Below are 13,467 nucleotides of genomic sequence, written 5' to 3' on the forward strand. Positions count from 1 at the left end.
AGCATGGATCCTTCTTAGTCACTCTAAAATGAAGCTTTTGGGAGGTTTTTGAAATTTCCATGTTTGAAACCCAAAACCACTTCTCTTCATGCTTGGCTTCGTAAGATAGAGTTTAGGGTTTGGGGTAGATACGTACATGATTTTTCTAAGTATTTTTACGCCCATTTGAATCTTCGTCAAATCCTAAGTTTGACCAAGATTTGAACAAGTTTAAAACATGAAAATGAAAAGGGTAAGCCTGGATCCTTTTTTAGGGTTAGGGGGTAGATACATGATTTTTGTGGTTTGAATATGCCAGACCTTGTTTATCACCTTGAATGCTTACTATATGACATAGGAAGACGGCGTGCTTTTGTTTTTTTTTTATTTTGTTTTTTTTTGAATTTTTATGCCCATTTGAATCTTGGTCAAGTCATAGGTTTGACCAAGATTTAAACATGTTTAAAACATGAAAATGAAAAAGTAAGTCTGGATCCTTCTTAGTCACTCCAAAATGTACCAATTGATAAATGAGTTAACTTGGCTTCATGGAAAAAATAATGTCATGTAAATGATTTAACTTGGCTTTCGTACCCTTGAATCCATAGGAAACTTTGTATAAATGTAGTAGTATAATAATCAACCGAGTTTTTACATCAACAGGTCTGTCACTTACGTGTGGTGCCCATGCGTGAGGTCCCACACTTCAGTGAGCACAAGTCACGTGCAATAGGTACGCAAACTCCCAGCCATTTTCTTTGTCAAGAGAAGACGCATCAGGATGCGTATCGGAAGTATGTGGGTCCTTCTGGATCCTTCGGTTGTCCCTCTCACAAAAAAAAACAAATCTCTCTCATTCTCGGCCTCGCTCGACTCGCTCGCTCGCTCGCTCACAACTCCGACAAACCACGCACAAAAGTCAACATCATCACACGAAAAAGGGGAGACACCATAATTCTCTCCCTTCTTCTCTCCTTCCGAGTGATCCCTCTTCCTCCGAGTTTCACTCGACGGGCAAACACACATGTGCTGCATAGTAATAATAAAAAAGTAGAAAAATCGACCTACGAATCTATGATTAAATATGTTAAACTAGGGTTTTGCCCACTACTACAGATCAAGTTCAAAAATATCCAACTACTACTTTGATTTTGGGCTACTAATATAAAACTAAAATAAGTTGAACTAGTATTCCTCTAAAAAATCATTTTGGTATGCATTGTTTGATACTTTTCATAGCTATAGTGCATCACAAATTTATGATTTCATGCTTTGCTTTGCCAATTTCGATTTTTTCTAACCACCTTCTCTTTGATTTCAAATTTAGGTCAAACTATCGATGCCTACTATGTGTTCTACTTGAATTGGATGCGGCGCGCACATGTTTTGCCATTGTTTTGGGCTTCCACACATCTTTGGGGCATCCAAGTATTTAAGTTACCTTGTTTTTTTGAATTATAATTCATACCCTTCCTCCCAATTTTTATGCCCATTTGAATCTTGGTCAAATCCTAAGTTTGACCAAGATTTGAACTAGTTTAAAACATGAAAATGAAAAGGTAAGCCTGAATCCTTCTTAGTCACTCTAAAATGAGAAGCTTTTGGGAGTTTTTTGAAATTTCCATGTTTGAAACCCAAAACCACTTCTCTTCATGCTTGACTTCATAAGACAGGGTTAATTTAGGGTTAGGGGTAGATACATGATTTGTCTAGTTTGTTGTTTAGACCTTGTTTATCAACTTGAATGCTTACTATATGACATAATAATACTATGTGCTTTGGTTTTCATTTTTTTTTTGATTTTTTCTGAATTTTTATGCCCATTTGATCTTGGTCAAATCCTAGGCTTAACCAATATTTAAACAAGTTTAAAACATGAAAATGAAAAGGTAAGCATGTATCCTTCTTAATTAGTCACTCCAAAATGAAGCTTTTGGGAAGGTTTTTGAAATTTCCATGTTTGAAATCCAAAATGACTTCTCTTCGTGCTTGACTTCATAAGACAAAGTTTAGGGCTAGGGGTAGAAACATGATTTTTCTGGTTTGAATATGTCTAGACCTTGTTTATGAACTTGAGTGCTTACGTACTATATGACATAAGAAGGCTATATGCTTTGGTTTTTCATTTTTTTTGAAATTGTATGCCCATTTTTGAATCTTGATCAAATCCTAGGTACGGTTTGACCAAGATTTGAACAATTTTAAAACATAAAAATAAAAGGTAAGCCCGACCTGGATCCTTTAGTCACTCTAAAATGAAGCTTTTGGGGGGTTCTTGAAATTTCCAAGTTTGAAACCCAAAACCACTTCTCTTCATGCTTGACTACATAAGACAGAGTTTAGGGTTAGGGGTAGATACATGATTTTTCTTGTTTGAATATATCTAGACCTTGTTTATATCAACTTTAATGCTAACTATATGACATAAGAAAACTATGTGCTTTGGTTTTTAATTTTTCTGATTTTTTATTTTGATGCACATTTGAATCTTTTTCAAATCCTAGGTTTGACCAAGATTTAAACAAGTATAAAACATGAAAATGAAAAGGGGAAGCCTGTATCCTTCTTAGTCACTCTAAAATGAAGTTTTTGGGATGTTCTTGAAATTTTCATGTTTGAAACCCAAAACCACTTCTATTCATGCTTGACTTCATAAGATATAGTTTAGGGGCTAGGGGATAGATACATGATTTGCCTAGGTTTGAATATGCATGTCCAAACCTTGTTTAATTATCAACTTGAATGCTTAGTATATGACATAAGAAGACTATATGCTTTTGTTTTTCATTTTTCTGATTTTTTTTAAATTTTATGCCCATTTGAATCTTTTGGTCAAATCCTTGGTTTAATTTGACACGGATTTAAACAAGTTTAAAATATGAAAATGAAAAGGTGGTAAGCAGGCATGGATCCTTCTTATATATATTAGTCACTCTAAAATGAAGCTTTTGGGAGGTTTTTGAAATTTCCATGTTTGAAACCCAAAACCACTTCTCTTCATGTTGTTGACTTCATAAGATAGAGTTTAGGGGTTAGGGGTATAGATACATGATTTGTCTTGTTTGAATATGTGTCTAGACCTTGTTTATCAACTTTAATGCTTACTATATGACATAAGAACACTATGTGCTTTAATTTGGTTTTTAATTTTTATAATTTTTTTGAATTTTGATGCACATTTTGAATCTTGGTCAAATCCTAGGTTTGAACGAGATTTGAACAAGTTTAAAACAAGAAAATAAAAGGTAAGCCCGCCAGACTGGATCCTTCTTAGTCACTCTATAATGAAGCTTTTAGGGGGGTTGTTGAAAATGTAAGCATGTATCCTTCTTAGTACGTCACACCACAATGAAGCTTTTGGGAGGGTTTTTGAAATGTCCATGTTTGAAACCCAAAACGACTTCTCTTCGTGCTTGACTTCATAATTAAGACAAAGTTTAGGGTTAGGGGTAGATACATGATTTTCCTGGTTTGAATATGTCTAGACTTTGTTTATCAACTTGAGTGCTTACTATATGGCATATATAAGAAGCTAGGCTATGTGCTTTGGTTTTTCATTTTTTTTTTTGATATTTTATGCCCATTTGAATCTTGGTCAAATCCTAGGTACGTACGGTTTGACCAAGATTTGAACATGTTTAAAACATGAAAATAAAAGGTAAGCATGGATCCTTCTTAGTCACTCTAAAATGAAGCTTTTGGGAGGTTTTTGAAATTTCCATGTTTGAAACCCAAAACCACTTCTCTTCATGCTTGGCTTCGTAAGATAGAGTTTAGGGTTTGGGGTAGATACGTACATGATTTTTCTAAGTATTTTTACGCCCATTTGAATCTTCGTCAAATCCTAAGTTTGACCAAGATTTGAACAAGTTTAAAACATGAAAATGAAAAGGGTAAGCCTGGATCCTTGTTTAGGGTTAGGGGTAGATACATGATTTTTGTGGTTTGAATATGCCAGACCTTGTTTATCACCTTGAATGCTTACTATATGACATAGGAAGACGGCGTGCTTTTGTTTTTTGTTTTTTTTTTTATTTTTTTTTTGAATTTTTATGCCCATTTGAATCTTGGTCAAGTCATAGGTTTGACCAAGATTTAAACATGTTTAAAACATGAAAATGAAAAAGTAAGCCTGGATCCTTCTTAGTCACTCCAAAATGTACCAATTGATAAATGAGTTAACTTGGCTTCATGGAAAAAATAATGTCATGTAAATGATTTAACTTGGCTTTCGTACCCTTGAATCCATAGGAAACTTTGTATAAATGTAGTAGTATAATAATCAACCGAGTTTTTACATCAACAGGTCTGTCACTTACGTGTGGTGCCCATGCGTGAGGTCCCACACTTCAGTGAGCACAAGTCACGTGCAATAGGTACGCAAACTCCCAGCCATTTTCTTTGTCAAGAGAAGACGCATCAGGATGCGTAACGGAAGTATGTGGGTCCTTCTGGATCCTTCGATTGTCCCTCTCACAAAAAAAAACAAATCTCTCTCATTCTCGGCCTCGCTCGACTCGCTCGCTCGCTCGCTCCTGCTCACTGACAAACCCTGCACAAAAGTCAACATCATCACACGAAAAAGGGGAGACACCATAATTCTCTCCCTTCTTCTCTTCTTCCGAGTGATCCCTCTTCCTCCGAGTTTCACTCGACGGGCAAACACACATGTGCTGCATAGTAATAATAAAAAAGTAGAAAAATCGACCTACAAATCTATGATTAAATATGTTAAACTAGGGTTTTGCCCACTACTACAGATCAAGTTCAAAAATATCCAGCTACTACTTTGATTTTGGGCTACTAATATAAAACTAAAATAAGTTGAACTAGTATTCCTCTAAAAAATCATTTTGGTATGCATTGTTTGATACTTTTCATAGCTATAGTACATCACAAATTTATGATTTCATGCTTTGCTTTGCCAATTTCGATTTTTTCTAACCACCTTCTCTTTGATTTCAAATTTAGGTCAAACTATCGATGCCTACTATGTGTTCTACTTGAATTGGATGCAGCGTGCGCACATGTTTTGCCATTGTTTTGGGCTTCCACACATCTTTGGGGCATCCAAGTATTTAAGTTACCTTGTTTTTTTGAATTGTAATTCATACCCTTCCTCCCAATTTTTATGCCCATTTGAATCTTGGTCAAATCCTAAGTTTGACCAAGATTTGAACTAGTTTAAAACATGAAAATGAAAAGGTAAGCCTGAATCCTTCTTAGTCACTCTAAAATGAGAAGCTTTTGGGAGTTTTTTGAAATTTCCATGTTTGAAACCCAAAACCACTTCTCTTCATGCTTGACTTCATAAGACAGGGTTAATTTAGGGTTAGGGGGTAGATACATGATTTGTCTAGTTTGTTGTTTAGACCTTGTTTATCAACTTGAATGCTTACTATATGACATAATAATACTATGTGCTTTGGTTTTCATTTTTTTTTTGATTTTTTCTGAATTTTTATGCCCATTTGATCTTGGTCAAATCCTAGGCTTAACCAATATTTAAACAAGTTTAAAACATGAAAATGAAAAGGTAAGCATGTATCCTTCTTAATTAGTCACTCCAAAATGAAGCTTTTGGGAAGGTTTTTGAAATTTCCATGTTTGAAATCCAAAACGACTTCTCTTTGTGCTTGACTTCATAAGACAAAGTTTAGGGCTAGGGGTAGAAACATGATTTTTCTGGTTTGAATATGTCTAGACCTTGTTTATGAACTTGAGTGCTTACGTACTATATGACATAAGAAGGCTATATGCTTTGGTTTTTCATTTTTTTGAAATTGTATGCCCATTTTTGAATCTTGATCAAATCCTAGGTACGGTTTGACCAAGATTTGAACAATTTTAAAACATGAAAATAAAAGGTAAGCCCGACCTGGATCCTTTAGTCACTCTAAAATGAAGCTTTGGGGGGTTCTTGAAATTTCCAAGTTTGAAACCCAAAACCACTTCTCTTCATGCTTGACTACATAAGACAGAGTTTAGGGTTAGGGGTAGATACATGATTTTTCTTGTTTGAATATATCTAGACCTTGTTTATATCAACTTTAATGCTAACTATATGACATAAGAAAACTATGTGCTTTGGTTTTTAATTTTTCTGATTTTTTATTTTGATGCACATTTGAATCTTTGTCAAATCCTAGGTTTGACCAAGATTTAAACAAGTATAAAACATGAAAATGAAAAGGGAAGCCTGTATCCTTCTTAGTCACTCTAAAATGAAGTTTTTGGGATGTTCTTGAAATTTTCATGTTTGAAACCCAAAACCACTTCTATTCATGCTTGACTTCATAAGATATAGTTTAGGGGCTAGGGGATAGATACATGATTTGCCTAGGTTTGAATATGCATGTCCAAACCTTGTTTAATTATCAACTTGAATGCTTAGTATATGACATAAGAAGACTATATGCTTTTGTTTTTCATTTTTCTGATTTTTTTTAAATTTTATGCCCATTTGAATCTTTTGGTCAAATCCTTGGTTTAATTTGACACGGATTTAAACAAGTTTAAAATATGAAAATGAAAAGGTGGTAAGCAGGCATGGATCCTTCTTATATATATTAGTCACTCTAAAATGAAGCTTTTGGGAGGTTTTTGAAATTTCCATGTTTGAAACCCAAAACCACTTCTGTTCATGTTGTTGACTTCATAAGATAGAGTTTAGGGGTTAGGGGTATAGATACATGATTTGTCTTGTTTGAATATGTGTCTAGACCTTGTTTATCAACTTTAATGCTTACTATATGACATAAGAACACTATGTGCTTTAATTTGGTTTTTAATTTTTATAATTTTTTTTGAATTTTGATGCACATTTTGAATCTTGGTCAAATCCTAGGTTTGAACGAGATTTGAACAAGTTTAAAACAAGAAAATAAAAGGTAAGCCCGCCTTGATCGGATCCTTCTTAGTCACTCTATAATGAAGCTTTTAGGGGTTGTTGAAAATGTAAGCATGTATCCTTCTTAGTACGTCACACCACAATGAAGCTTTTGGGAGGGTTTTTGAAATGTCCATGTTTGAAACCCAAAACGACTTCTCTTCGTGCTTGACTTCATAATTAAGACAAAGTTTAGGGTTAGGGGTAGATACATGATTTTCCTGGTTTGAATATGTCTAGACTTTGTTTATCAACTTGAGTGCTTACTATATGGCATATATAAGAAGCTAGGCTATGTGCTTTGGTTTTTCATTTTTTTTTTGATATTTTATGCCCATTTGAATCTTGGTCAAATCCTAGGTACGTACGGTTTGACCAAGATTTGAACATGTTTAAAACATGAAAATAAAAGGTAAGCATGGATCCTTCTTAGTCACTCTAAAATGAAGCTTTTGGGAGGTTTTTGAAATTTCCATGTTTGAAACCCAAAACCACTTCTCTTCATGCTTGGCTTCGTAAGATAGAGTTTAGGGTTTGGGGTAGATACGTACATGATTTTTCTAAGTATTTTTACGCCCATTTGAATCTTCGTCAAATCCTAAGTTTGACCAAGATTTGAACAAGTTTAAAACATGAAAATGAAAAGGGTAAGCCTGGATCCTTGTTTAGGGTTAGGGGGTAGATACATGATTTTTGTGGTTTGAATATGCCAGACCTTGTTTATCACCTTGAATGCTTACTATATGACATAGGAAGACGGCGTGCTTTTGTTTTTTTTTTTTTTTTTTTTTTTGAATTTTTATGCCCATTTGAATCTTGGTCAAGTCATAGGTTTGACCAAGATTTAAACATGTTTAAAACATGAAAATGAAAAAGTAAGCCTGGATCCTTCTTAGTCACTCCAAAATGTACCAATTGATAAATGAGTTAACTTGGCTTCATGGAAAATATAATGTCATGTAAATGATTTAACTTGGCTTTCGTACCCTTGAATCCATAGGAAACTTTGTATAAATATAGTAGTATAATAATCAACCGAGTTTTTACATCAACAGGTCTGTCACTTACGTGTGGTGCCCATGCGTGAGGTCCCACACTTCAGTGAGCACAAGTCACGTGCAATAGGTACGCAAACTCCCAGCCATTTTCTTTGTCAAGAGAAGACGCATCAGGATGCGTATCGGAAGTATGTGGGTCCTTCTGGATCCTTCGGTTGTCCCTCTCACAAAAAAAAACAAATCTCTCTCATTCTCGGTCTCGCTCGACTCGCTCGCTCGCTCGCTCGCTCGCTCCTGCTCACTAACAAACCCTGCACAAAAGTCAACATCATCACACGAAAAAGGGGAGACACCATAATTCTCTCCCTTCTTCTCTCCTTCCGAGTGATCCCTCTTCCTCCGAGTTTCACTCGACGGGCAAACACACATGTGCTGCATAGTAATAATAAAAAAGTAGAAAAATCGACCTACGAATCTATGATTAAATATGTTAAACTAGGGTTTTGCCCACTACTACAGATCAAGTTCAAAAATATCCAACTACTACTTTGATTTTGGGCTACTAATATAAAACTAAAATAAGTTGAACTAGTATTCCTCTAAAAAATCATTTTGGTATGCATTGTTTGATACTTTTCATAGCTATAGTGCATCACAAATTTATGATTTCATGCTTTGCTTTGCCAATTTCGATTTTTTCTAACCACCTTCTCTTTGATTTCAAATTTAGGTCAAACTATCGATGCCTACTATGTGTTCTACTTGAATTGGATGCAGCGTGCGCACATGTTTTGCCATTGTTTTGGGCTTCCACACATCTTTGGGGCATCCAAGTATTTAAGTTACCTTGTTTTTTTGAATTGTAATTCATACCCTTCCTCCCAATTTTTATGCCCATTTGAATCTTGGTCAAATCCTAAGTTTGACCAAGATTTGAACAAGTTTAAAACATGAAAATGAAAAGGTAAGCCTGAATCCTTCTTAGTCACTCTAAAATGAGAAGCTTTTGGGAGTTTTTTGAAATTTCCATGTTTGAAACCCAAAACCACTTCTCTTCATGCTTGACTTCATAAGACAGGGTTAATTTAGGGTTAGGGGGTAGATACATGATTTGTCTAGTTTGTTGTTTAGACCTTGTTTATCAACTTGAATGCTTACTATATGACATAATAATACTATGTGCTTTGGTTTTCATTTTTTTTTTTGATTTTTTCTGAATTTTTATGCCCATTTGATCTTGGTCAAATCCTAGGCTTAACCAATATTTAAACAAGTTTAAAACATGAAAATGAAAAGGTAAGCATGTATCCTTCTTAATTAGTCACTCCAAAATGAAGCTTTTGGGAAGGTTTTTGAAATTTCCATGTTTGAAATCCAAAACGACTTCTCTTCGTCCTTGACTTCATAAGACAAAGTTTGGGGCTAGGGGTAGAAACATGATTTTTCTGGTTTGAATATGTCTAGACCTTGTTTATGAACTTGAGTGCTTACGTACTATATGACATAAGAAGGCTATATGCTTTGGTTTTTCATTTTTTTTTGAAATTTTATGCCCATTTTTGAATCTTGATCAAATCCTAGGTACGGTTTGACCAAGATTTGAACAATTTTAAAACATGAAAATAGAAGGTAAGCCCGACCTGGATCCTTTAGTCACTCTAAAATGAAGCTTTTGGGGGGTTCTTGAAATTTCCAAGTTTGAAACCCAAAACCACTTCTCTTCATGCTTGACTACATAAGACAGAGTTTAGGGTTAGGGGTAGATACATGATTTTTCTTGTTTGAATATATCTAGACCTTGTTTATATCAACTTTAATGCTAACTATATGACATAAAAAAACTATGTGCTTTGGTTTTTAATTTTTCTGATTTTTTATTTTGATGCACATTTGAATCTTTGTCAAATCCTAGGTTTGACCAAGATTTAAACAAGTATAAAACATGAAAATGAAAAGGGGAAGCCTGTATCCTTCTTAGTCACTCTAAAATGAAGTTTTTGGGATGTTCTTGAAATTTTCATGTTTGAAACCCAAAACCAGTTCTCTTCATGCTTGACTTCATAAGATATAGTTTAGGGGCTAGGGGATAGATACATGATTTGCCTAGGTTTGAATATGCATGTCCAAACCTTGTTTAATTATCAACTTGAATGCTTAGTATATGACATAAGAAGACTATATGCTTTTGTTTTTCATTTTTCTGATTTTTTTTAAATTTTATGCCCATTTGAATCTTTTGGTCAAATCCTTGGTTTAATTTGACACGGATTTAAACAAGTTTAAAATATGAAAATGAAAAGGTGGTAAGCAGGCATGGATCCTTCTTATATATATTAGTCACTCTAAAATGAAGCTTTTGGGAGGTTTTTGAAATTTCCATGTTTGAAACCCAAAACCACTTCTCTTCATGTTGTTGACTTCATAAGATAGAGTTTAGGGGTTAGGGGTTGATGTCTACTTTCCCCTCCTTTTCCTGTAGACAGTGTTGGGCCTCCAAGAGCAGAGGTTTGTAGAACAGCAGCAAGTTTTCCCTTAAGTGGATCACCCAAGGTTTATCGAACTCAGGGAGGAAGAGGTCAAAGATATCCCTCTCATGCAACCCTGCAACCACAAAGCAAGAAGTCTCTTGTGTCCCCAACACACCTAATAGGTGCACTAGTTCGGCGAAGAGATAGTGAAATACAGGTGGTATGAATATATATGAGCAGTAGCAACGGTGCCAGACAAGTGCTTGGCGCGTAGTTGATGGTGGTAGTGTTGCAGCAGTAGTAACGCAGTAAAACAGTAAACAAGCAGTAGTAACTCAGCAGTAGTAAACAAGTAGCGATAACAGTATTTAGGAACAAGGCCTAGGGATTACACTTTCACTAGTGGACACTCTCAACATTGATCACATAACAGAATAGATAAATGCATACTCTACACTTTTGTTGGATGATGAACACATTGCGTAGGATTACACGAACCCTCAATGCCGGAGTTAACAAGCTCCACAATAATGCTCATGTTTAAGTAACCTTTAGTGTAAGATAGATCAACAGACTAAACCGAGTACTAGCATAGCATGCACACTGTCACCTTCATGCATATGTAGGAGGAATAGATCACATCAATATTATCATAGCAATAGTTAACTCCATAATCTACAAGAGATCATGATCATAGCATAAACCAAGTACTAACACGGTGCACACACTGTCACCTTTACACACGTGCAGGAGGAATAAAACTACTTTAATAACTTTGCTAGAGTAGCACATAGATAGTAGTGATACAAAACTCAGATGAATCTCAATCATGTAAAGCAGCTCATGAGATCATTGTATTGAAGTACATAGGAGAGATTAACCACATAGCTACCGGTACAGCCCCGAGCCTTGATGGAGAACTACTCCCTCCTCATGGGAGCAGCAGCGGTGATGAAGATGGCGGTGGAGATGGCAGCGGTGTCGATGGAGAAGCCTTCCGGGGGCACTTCCCCGCTCCGGCAGGGTGCCGGAACAGAGATCCTGTCCCCCAGATCTTGGCCTCGCGATGGCGGCGGCTCTGGAAGGTTTTTCGTGGGTTTCGTCAATTGGTGTCGAGGTTTTAGGTCACGACGGCTTAAATAGGCGAAGAATCGGAGTCGGAGGGGGCCTGGGCTGGCCACACCATAGGGGGGCGCGCCCCCCCTTGGGCCGCGCCACCCTAGGGTGTGGGGCCCCCCTGGCACTCCTCCGACTCCCCTTCGGTGTTCTGGAGCCTTCCGGGAAAAATAGGAGGTTTGGCGTTGATTTCGTCCAATTCCGAGAATATTGCCCGAACAGCCTTTCTGGAACCAAAAACAGCAGAAAACAGCAACTGGCCTCTCGGCATCTCGTCAATAGGTTAGTTCCGGAAAACGCATAAAAATGATATAAAGTGTGAACAAAACATGTTGGTATTGTCATAAAACAAGCATGGAACATCGGAAATTATAGATACGTTGGAGACGTATCAGGGGTATAGATACATGATTTGTCTTGTTTGAATATGTGTCTAGACCTTGTTTATCAACTTTAATGCTTACTATATGACATAAGAACACTATGTGCTTTAATTTGGTTTTTAATTTTTATAATTTTTTTTGAATTTTGATGCACATTTTGAATCTTGGTCAAATCCTAGGTTTGACCGAGATTTGAACAAGTTTAAAACAAGAAAATAAAAGGTAAGCCCGCCAGACTGGATCCTTCTTAGTCACTCTATAATGAAACTTTTAGGGGGGTTGTTGAAAATGTAAGCATGTATCCTTCTTAGTACGTCACACCACAATGAAGCTTTTGGGAGGGTTTTTGAAATGTCCATGTTTGAAACCCAAAACGACTTCTCTTCGTGCTTGACTTCATAATTAAGACAAAGTTTAGGGTTAGGGGTAGATACATGATTTTCCTGGTTTGAATATGTCTAGACTTTGTTTATCAACTTGAGTGCTTACTATATGGCATATATAAGAAGCTAGGCTATGTGCTTTGGTTTTTTTTTTTTTTTGAATTTTTATGCCCATTTGAATCTTGGTCAAATCCTAGGTACGTACGGTTTGACCAAGATTTGAACATGTTTAAAACATGAAAATAAAAGGTAAGCATGGATCCTTCTTAGTCACTCTAAAATGAAGCTTTTGGGAGGTTTTTGAAATTTCCATGTTTGAAACCCAAAACCACTTCTCTTCATGCTTGGCTTCGTAAGATAGAGTTTAGGGTTTGGGGTAGATACGTACATGATTTTTCTAAGTATTTTTACGCCCATTTGAATCTTCGTCAAATCCTAAGTTTGACCAAGATTTGAACAAGTTTAAAACATGAAAATGAAAAGGGTAAGCCTGGATCCTTGTTTAGGGTTAGGGGGTAGATACATGATTTTTGTGGTTTGAATATGCCAGACCTTGTTTATCACCTTGAATGCTTACTATATGACATAGGAAGACGGCGTGCTTTTGCTTTTTGTTTTTTTTTTTGATTTTTTTTGAATTTTTATGCCCATTTGAATCTTGGTCAAGTCATAGGTTTGACCAAGATTTAAACATGTTTAAAACATGAAAATGAAAAAGTAAGCCTGGATCCTTCTTAGTCACTCCAAAATGTACCAATTGATAAATGAGTTAACTTGGCTTCATGGAAAAAATAATGTCATGTAAATGATTTAACTTGGCTTTCGTACCCTTGAATCCATAGGAAACTTTGTATAAATGTAGTAGTATAATAATCAACCGAGTTTTTACATCAACAGGTCTGCCACTTACGTGTGGTGCCCATGCGTGAGGTCCCACACTTCAGTGAGCACAAGTCACGTGCAATAGGTACGCAAACTCCCAGCCATTTTCTTTGTCAAGAGAAGACGCATCGGGATGCGTATCGGAAGTATGTGGGTCCTTACGGATCCTTCGGTTGTCCCTCTCACAAAAAAAACAAATCTCTCTCATTCTCGGCCTCGCTCGACTCGCTCGCTCGCTCGCTCGCTCTGCTCACTGACAAACCCCTGCACAAAAGTCAACATCATCACACGAAAAAGGGAGACACCATAATTCTCTCCCTTCTTCTCTCCTTCCGAGTGATCCCTCTTCCTCCGAGTTTCACTCGACGG

The sequence above is a fragment of the Lolium perenne genome, chromosome 7 (assembly GCF_019359855.2).
Source record: "Lolium perenne isolate Kyuss_39 chromosome 7, Kyuss_2.0, whole genome shotgun sequence".
Lineage (NCBI taxonomy): Eukaryota > Viridiplantae > Streptophyta > Magnoliopsida > Poales > Poaceae > Lolium > Lolium perenne.